Source organism: Leucoraja erinacea, unplaced genomic scaffold (genome assembly GCF_028641065.1).
Source record: "Leucoraja erinacea ecotype New England unplaced genomic scaffold, Leri_hhj_1 Leri_80S, whole genome shotgun sequence".
NCBI classification, from domain to species: Eukaryota; Metazoa; Chordata; class Chondrichthyes; order Rajiformes; family Rajidae; genus Leucoraja; species Leucoraja erinaceus.
Window position 1 is genome coordinate 23,922 of NW_026576740.1, and position 8,579 is coordinate 32,500.

The following is an 8,579-nucleotide window of genomic DNA, read 5'->3' on the forward strand; positions in this document are numbered from 1 at the left end:
GGGAAATCTTTTGGGACCGAGATGAGAAAAATATTTTTCACACAGAGAGTGGTGAATCTCGGGAATTCTCTGCCACAGGTATCCGAGGGTATGGAGAGAAGGCAGGTACAGGATACTGAGTTGGATGATCAGCCATGATCATATTGAATGGCGGTTCAGGCTCGAAGGGCCGAATGGCCTACTCCTGCACCTATTTTCTATGTTTCTATGTTTCTCAATCGAAACGTTATCGGACGGAATAGAAAAGGGTTCCTGTTTCTGAGTCACGGAGCCAGTGAAGTGAAAACAGTGAATAAATATTCTCACATCTGACGATGCAAAGGATCCCTTCAATCAATCTGGGCACACGCCCACGGGGGCTGTGAAGGACCGAGACGGCATCACAGGCCGGTAATTACTGACAGCAGAGTGTATGTATTATGAGCCTCTTCTCAGAGGCAGACTGGGAGATGTGTGTCTTGTGCACACACCGCTGATCTCTGGTTGTACGGGGGTGAGCGAAGGGTGGGCACCGAGCCTCATTAAGCTGCAGCATCACAGGCTGAGGCAGCGCGCTGATAAACCCAATTTAATCATCGAACTCCAGTGCTTTATTCACCGCCGCCATTCAGTCTGAGCTCAGCCGCAATGTTTCCCTCTCAACATGGACCAGAGAGAGTCAGGCAGCGTGTGTGCAGAAGATAGACACACAGTGCTGGAGGAACTCAGCAGGTCAGGCAGTGTGCGTACAATGGAAACGGGGAACTGCAGGCACTGGTATCTTGAGTAAAACACAAAGTGCTGGAGTAACTCAGCGGGTGAGGCTGAGAAAAGGGATGTGTGGCGTATCAGGTCCGGACACTTTGTGCCTGCCAGCTCCAGGCCCACTGAACACATCCCCACATCCCTCGATTCATTCCTTGTCCAATCCCTTCCCACCTTCTGCCACAGAAGGTAGTTGAGGCCGGTTCATTGGCTATATTGAAGAGGGAGTTAGATGTGGCCCTTGTGGCTAAAGGGATCAGGGGGTATGGAGAGAAGGCAGGTACAGGATACTGAGTTGGATGATCAGCCATGATCATATTGAAAGGCGGTGCAGGCTCGAAGTGCAAAATGGAGACACAGTGAACTGCAGACGCTGGAATCTTGAGTAAAACACAAAGTGCTGGAGTAACTCGAAGATAGACACAAAAAGCTGGAATAACTCAGCGGGACAGGCAGCATCTATGGAGAGAAGGAATGGGTGACGTTTCGGGTCAAGACCTTTCTTCAGACTGGAGTAACTCAGCAGGTCAGGCAGCATCTGAGGAGAACATGAATGGGCAACATTTTGGGTTGGGATCCTTCTTCAGATTGATTGTAGTGGGGGTGGGGGGAGAAAGCTGGAAGAGAGGTGGGGATGGGGCAGAGCATGGCAAGTGATAGGTGGATAGACACAAATTGCTTCTTCAGTCTGAAGAAGGGTCTCGACCCGAAACATCACCCATTCCTTCTCTCCAGAGATGCTGCCTGTCCCGCTGGGTTACTCCAGCATTTTGTGTCTATCTTTGGTTTAAGCCAGCATCTGCAGTTCCTTCCTACACATGTGATAGGTGGATACAGGTGAGGGGAAGGGGGTTAATTGGCAGATGTGTGGAGTAAGTTACAAAAGCTACAGTAGAGGTGAAAAAGGGACGAGATGTCTAGGTTTATTATTGTCATGTGCACTGAGATACAGCTTTGTGAAAACTTTGTTTTCACAAAATTCGTGAAGCGTTCCATATTTTTATATTAACATTTAAAAAAAAAATTAATATAAGGTGCAACAGTACTCTGAATAGAAATGGTTTCAGGACCTGGTAAGGGGGGGATGAAAAATACGAAGTTGTTATATCCCTTTCTGCTCTGTCTTCTTAATAGAGCTTTTGTTTCTTTTTCTGTTTTTTCTTTTCTACGGCCTTTTTCTTAACTTTTTTCTCTAACTCTTCGCGTAATGGGTCTTTTTTCTTGATCACTTTTTCACACAATCACGACTTTCTCACTTTCTTTACTTTTTTCTCTTTTTAAAGCTTAAAAAATGAAGTGGTACAAGAAATGTAATAAGTTATATTTGGCTTGTATTATTGTAATGTACTTTATTTCTAATAAATACAATTATTTTTAAAAAAGAAACTTTGTTTTGCATGCTATCCAATCAGATCAGAAAATACAATGCATAAACACAATGGAGCCAAGCTCGTACAAGAGGTAGAACAAAGGGAAGATACTCCGTGCAGCAGTTAGCTCTCAGCATTGTAACGCATCAGTTCTGGACGGAGCCAGTTAAAGAGATAAGGGGAGTGAAATGCAAAGCCGTAGAGAGACGGCGGTTTAATTAAAGTTTGGTTTAGGGATACAACGCAGAAACAGGCCCTCCGACCAGCGATCCCCATACATTAACACTACTCTACACACACCAGGGACAATGTAAACATAGAAACATAGACAATAGGTGCAGGAGGAGGCCATTCGGCCCTTCTAGCCTGCACCATTCGCCATTCAATATGATCATGGCTGATCACCCAACTCAGTATCCTCTCCATACCCCCTGATCCCTTTAGCCACAAGGGCCACATCTAACTCCCTCTTAAATATAGCCAATGAACTGGCCTCAACTACCTTCTGTGGCAGAGAATTCCACAGATTCACCACTCTCTGTGTGAAAAATGTTTTTCCTCGTCTCGGTCCTAAAACATTTCCCCCTTATCCTTAAACTGTGACCCCTTGTTCTGGACTTCCCCAACATCGGGGACAATCTCCCTGCATCTAGCCTGTCCAACCCCTATTCTATTGTACAATTATACCAAACCAATTACCCTACATCTTTGGACGTCTTTGGGGTGTGGAGCTCCCAGAGAAAACCCACGCAAGTCACGGAGAGAACGTGCAAACTCCATGCAGACAGCACCCATAGTCAGGATTGAACCCGGGTCCCTGGGGCTGTGAGGCAGCACCATTGTGGAGCAGGAGGGGGAAGGGGGGAAATAGGACAGGGCTGTGGGAAGATGGGTGCGAACCACAGGCCAGAGATGGGGGGTGGGGGACGTGTGTGTGTGTGTGTGGTGTGTGTGTGTGTGTGTGTGTTGGGTTGGACTGCTGGGTGTGTGTGTGTGTGTGTGCCTGGGTGTGGCTGTGTGTGGAGTGTGTGTGTGTGTGTGTGTGGGATGGGTGTGGGTGGGGGGAGTTGTGTGTGTGTGTGTGTGGTGTGTTGTGTGTGTGTGTGTGTGTGTGTGTGTGTGTGTGTGTGTGTGGTGTGTGTGTGGTGTGTGTGTGTGTGTGTGTGTGTGTGTGTGTGTGTGTGTGTGTGTGTGTGTGTGTGTGTGTGTGTGTGTGTGTGTGTGTGTGTGTGTGTGTGTGTGTGTGGTGTGTGTGTGTGTGTGTGGTGTGTGTGTGTGGGTGTGTGTGTGTGTGTGTGTGTATGTGTGTGGTGTGTGTGTGTGGTGTGTGTGTGTGTGTGTGTGTGTGTGTGTGTGTGTGTGTGTGTGTGTGTGTGTGTGTGTGTGTGTGTGTGTGTGTGTGTGTGTGTGTGAACATGGTGTAGCATGAAGAGGCACCGATACTGACCCGGTCACCCGTGGTCCCACTGCCGGCGCCTGTGCCTGTGGTCAACCAAACTCACAGCCCCTCCACGGTCACCCCCACCGGCTGACACACCCGTCACCACCGCCTGACACACCCGTCACCAGCGCCTGACACACTCGTCACCACCGCCTGACACACTCACCCGTCACCACCGCCTGACACACCCGTCACCACCAGTCTTTTAAATCTTTCCTCATATGACAGTCCCGCCATCCCAGGGATCAATCTCGTGAACCTACGCTGCACTGCCTCAATCACAAGGATGTCCTTCCTCAAATTAGGAGACCAAAACTGTACACAATACTATAGATGTGGTCACACCAGAGCCCGATACAACTGCAGAAGAACCTCTTTACTCCTATACTGAAATCCTCTTGTTATGAAGACCAACATTCCATTAGCTTTCTTCACTGCCTGCTGTACCTGCACGCCACCTTTCAGTGACCGGTGTACAAGCACGCCCAGGTCTCGCTGCACCTAACCTAACCTAACCCCATTGAGATAATAATCTGCCCCCTTGCTTTTACCACCAAAGTGGATAACCTCACATTTATCTATATTATACTGCATCTGCCACGCATGCCTGGCCAGTGGAGTGCCGCAAGGCTCGGTGTTGGGGCCGCAACTGTTTACCATATATATTAATGATTTGGAAGAGGGAATTAGGAGCAACACTAGCAAGTTTGACACAAAGCTGGGTGGCAGTGTGAACTGTGAAGAGGATGTTAGGAGGTTGCAGGGTGACCTGGACAGGTTGAGTGAGTGGGCAGATGCGTGGCAGATGCAGTATAATATAGATAAATGTGAGGTTATCCACTTTGGCGGCAAAAACAAGGGGGAAGATCTCAATGGGGTTAGGGTAGGTAAGGGGGAGGTACAGAGAGACCTGGGTGTCCTTGTAAGTTGGCTTACAGGTACAGCAGGCAGTGAAGAAAGCTAATGGAATGTTGGCCTTCATAACAAGAGGATTTCAGTATAGGAGTAAAGAGGTTCTTCTGCAGTTGTATAGGGCTCTGGTGAGACCACATCTAGAGTATTGTGTACTGTTTTGGTCTCCTAATTTGAGGAAGGACACCCTTGTGATTGAGGCAGTGCAGCGTAGATTCACGAGATTGATCCCTGGGATGGCGGGACTGTCATATGAGGAAAGATTGAAAAGACTAGGCTTGTATTCACTGGAGTTTAGAAGGATTAGGGGGGATCTTATAGAAACATATACAATTATAAAAGGACTGGACAAGCTAGATGCAGGAAAGATATTCCCAATGTTTGGCAAGTCCAGAACCAGGGGCCACAGTCTTAGAACAAAGGGGAGGCCATTTAAGACTGAGGTGAGAAAAAATATGTCACCCAGAGAGTTGTGAATATGTGGAATTCCCTGCCCCAGAGGGCAGTGGAGGCCAAGTCACTGGATGGATTTAGGAGAGAGTTAGATAGAGCTCTAGGGGCTAGTGGAATCTAGGGATATGGGGAGAAGGCAGGCACGGGTTATTGATTGGGGACGATCAGCCATGATCACAATGAATGGCTCGAAGGGCCAAATGGCCTCCTCCTGCACCTATTTTCTATGTTCTAAGTGCAGGCTAGTGGGACTAGTGTAGCTGGAACACGTTCGCTGGTGTGGGCGAGTTGGGCTGAAGGGCCTGTTTCCACATTGTATCACCCTGTGACTCCCTGTGAGTTTGGGTGAGTGATAAAGCCGGGAGCCGACACTCTGCCAGCAGTGTTTATGCTGTAGGGTGACGGGGCCCTGGAGCAGGGTGTGGGCACTGACACTGTTTATGCACACTGACACTGTTTATGCTGTAGGGTGACGGGGCCCTGGAGCAGGGTGTGGGCACTGACACTGTTTATGCTGTAGGGTGTCGGGGCCCTGGAGCAGGGTGTGGGCACTGACACTCTGACACTGTTTATGCTGTAGGGTGACGGGGCCCTGACACACTGACACTGTTTATGGTGACGGGGCCCTGGAGCAGGGTGTGGACACTCTGACACTGTTTATGCTGTAGGGTGTCGGGGCCCTGGAGCAGGGTGTGGGCACTGACACTGTTTATGCTGTAGGGTGACGGGGCCCTGGAGCAGGGTGCGGGCACAGGACAGAGAGACATCGGCGGCAGGGAGCCGAACAAAGGAGGGGGTCTGAAGAAGGCTCTCGACCCGAAACGTCACCCATTCCTTCTCTCCAGTGATGCTGCCTGTTACTCCAGCTTTTTGTGTCTATCTTCGGTTTTAACCAGCATCTGCAGTTCCTTCCTACACGAGGAGAGGAGAGGGATAATGCTGCCTGCCCACAATGTCACACACTGACCTAAACACCAATACTCATTAGAATAATTACCTTAATTACGGATGATTACGGATCGGTTGTTGCTCTGAGTGCGGCTGCTGCCAATTTAGATGTTGATCAGTTTAATAGTCACGACACAAATGAATTCATCACCTAATTCAGTGAGGCTGCGACTGTACATGATGCACAAAGGTCACACTGTCTCATTGCCATTGCTCTGACTAATGTAACTGACCAATTGATGTTACGGAGCGGACCAGTTGTTAAATAAACTATCCATCTGCTGCAGGTAACTGTGTGTGAGATCTGTGGAGATATGACAGTTAATGAGCTCAGCATCTGGAAACAAGAAACAGAGAGAGGGACACAAGCTCAGGGCCAGGAACAGCAAGGCGCTTCTTTGAAAAAACATCCCACTTGCTGTCCAAGGGGATGGTTCTGTGAGATTCAACAACACTTATTTGACAATAGACGATAGACAATAGGTGCAGGAGTAGGCCATTCGGCCCTTCGAGCCAGCACCGCCATTCAATGTGATCATGGCTAATCATCCCCAATCAGTACCCCGTTCCTGCCTTCTCCCCATATCCCCAGACTCCGCTATTTTTAAGAGCCCTATCTAACTCTCTCTTGAAAGCATCCAGCGAACCGGCCTCCACCGCCCTCTGAGGCAGAGAATTCCACAGACTCACCACTCTCTGTGAGAAAAAGTGTTTCCTCGTCTCCGTTCTAAATAGCTTACCCCTTATTCTTAAATAACAATAAAGAGGATTGGGAGGGGGGGGGGGGGAGGTTTGACCTGCTTTAAATATGTTCATAAGTTACAGGAGTGGAATTAGGCCATTCGGCCCATCAAGTCAACTCCACCATTCAATTATGGCTGATCTACCTTTCCCTCTTACCCCATTCTCCTGCCTTCGTCCCATAACCCATGACACCCGTACTCATCAAGAATCTATCAATCTCCGCCTTAAAAATGTCCATTGGCTTGGCCTCCACAATGAATTCTGTGGCAATGAATTCCACAGGTTCACCACCCTCTGACTGAAGAAATTCCACCTCATCTCTCTTCTAAACAGACTAAACACAAATGGACAATGTGAGGAGTGATCTTATGGAGGTGTATAAAATCATGAGGGGAATAAACAGAGTGAAAACATAGTCTTTTGCCCAGAGTAGGGGAATCAAGAACTCTCTGACATAGCTTTCAGGTTTTTTTTGTTTAGAGATACAGCACAGAAACTGACCTTCGGCCCACTGAGTCTGCGCCAACTAGCGATACCCACACACTAACACAATCCTACATACACTAGGGACAATTTACATTTATACCAAGCCAATTAACCTACAAACCTGTGGTAGCTCCGCGAAAATGAGGTTGAGAAGGAGTTTCTTCCCAGAGGCAATTCGGACTGTAAACGCCTATCTCACCAGGGACTAACTCTACAGAACGTTTTTCCTTCCATTATTTATTATGTAAAAGAATATGTGTGTTATGATTGTGTCTATAATTTGTTTGGTTGTTTTGTTGTTTGTCTTTTGTACAAAAGTCCGCGAGCATTGCCACTTTCATTTCACTGCACATCTCGTATGTGTATGTGACAAATAAACTTGACTTGACTGTCTTTGGAGTGTGGGATGAAACCAAAGATCTAGGAGAAAACCCGCGCAGGTGACGGGGAGAACGTACAAACTCCGTACAGACAGCGCCCGTAGTCAGGATCGAACCGGGGTCTCTGGCGCTGTGAGGCAACAACAACTGTGTCATCGTGCCGCCCTGAGAAGGTGAGAGGGGGAAGATTTAATAGGAACCCGAGAGGCAACTTGTTCACACAGAAGGCGCTGGGTATATTGAATGAGCTACCAGAGGAGGTAGTTGATGCAGGTATAATAAAAACATTGAAACATCATTTACACAGGTACATGGATAGAGAAAGGTTTAGAGAGATCATGGGGCAAATGGGAATAGCTTAGATGGGCATCTTGGTTGACATCAATGAGTTGGGCCGAAGGGCCTGTTGCCGTGTTGTGTGACTATACAACTCCACTTTCTGACCCTTTGATCCTCCCCTTGCCCAACTATTCAGTGTTTGAAGAAACCAAAGTGGTGTGAGACTGTATGTGTGTGTGTGCACGCTATATGTGTGCTACTCTGTGTGTGCGTGTGCAATTCTGTGTGCGTGAATGCATGTTTGACTGTGTGGTGTGACTGTGTATGTATGTGAGGGTGTGTGTATGTGACTGTGCGACTAAATGTGTGTGTAAGATTGTGTGCATTTCTGTGTGAGTGAATGTATGTGTGTGTGTGACTGAGTGTAATTGTGACTGCGTGTGTGTGTGACTGTGAGTGTGTGTGTGTGAATGTGTGAGTGTGACTGTGTATATGAGTGTGTGTGTGTGTGTGTGTATGTGCATGTGTGTGACTGTATGTATGTGTGTGAGTGACTGTGTGTGTCTGTGTGACTGAGTGTAATTGTGACTGCGTGTGTGTGAATGTGTGAGTGTGACTCTGTGTGTATATGAGTGTGTGTGTGTGTATGTGCATGTGTGTGACTGTATGTATGTGTGTGAGTGACTGTGTGTATCATCTCCCCATCTGTTCCAGTCTTCGTGTTTTCCCGCTGGACGTAACTTTTCGATTCCCGGTCTGGGAAGCAGGAATCTTGCGACAAGTGTGAGCTGTAACACTGGCCCAGAGTGGACAAGTGTGAGT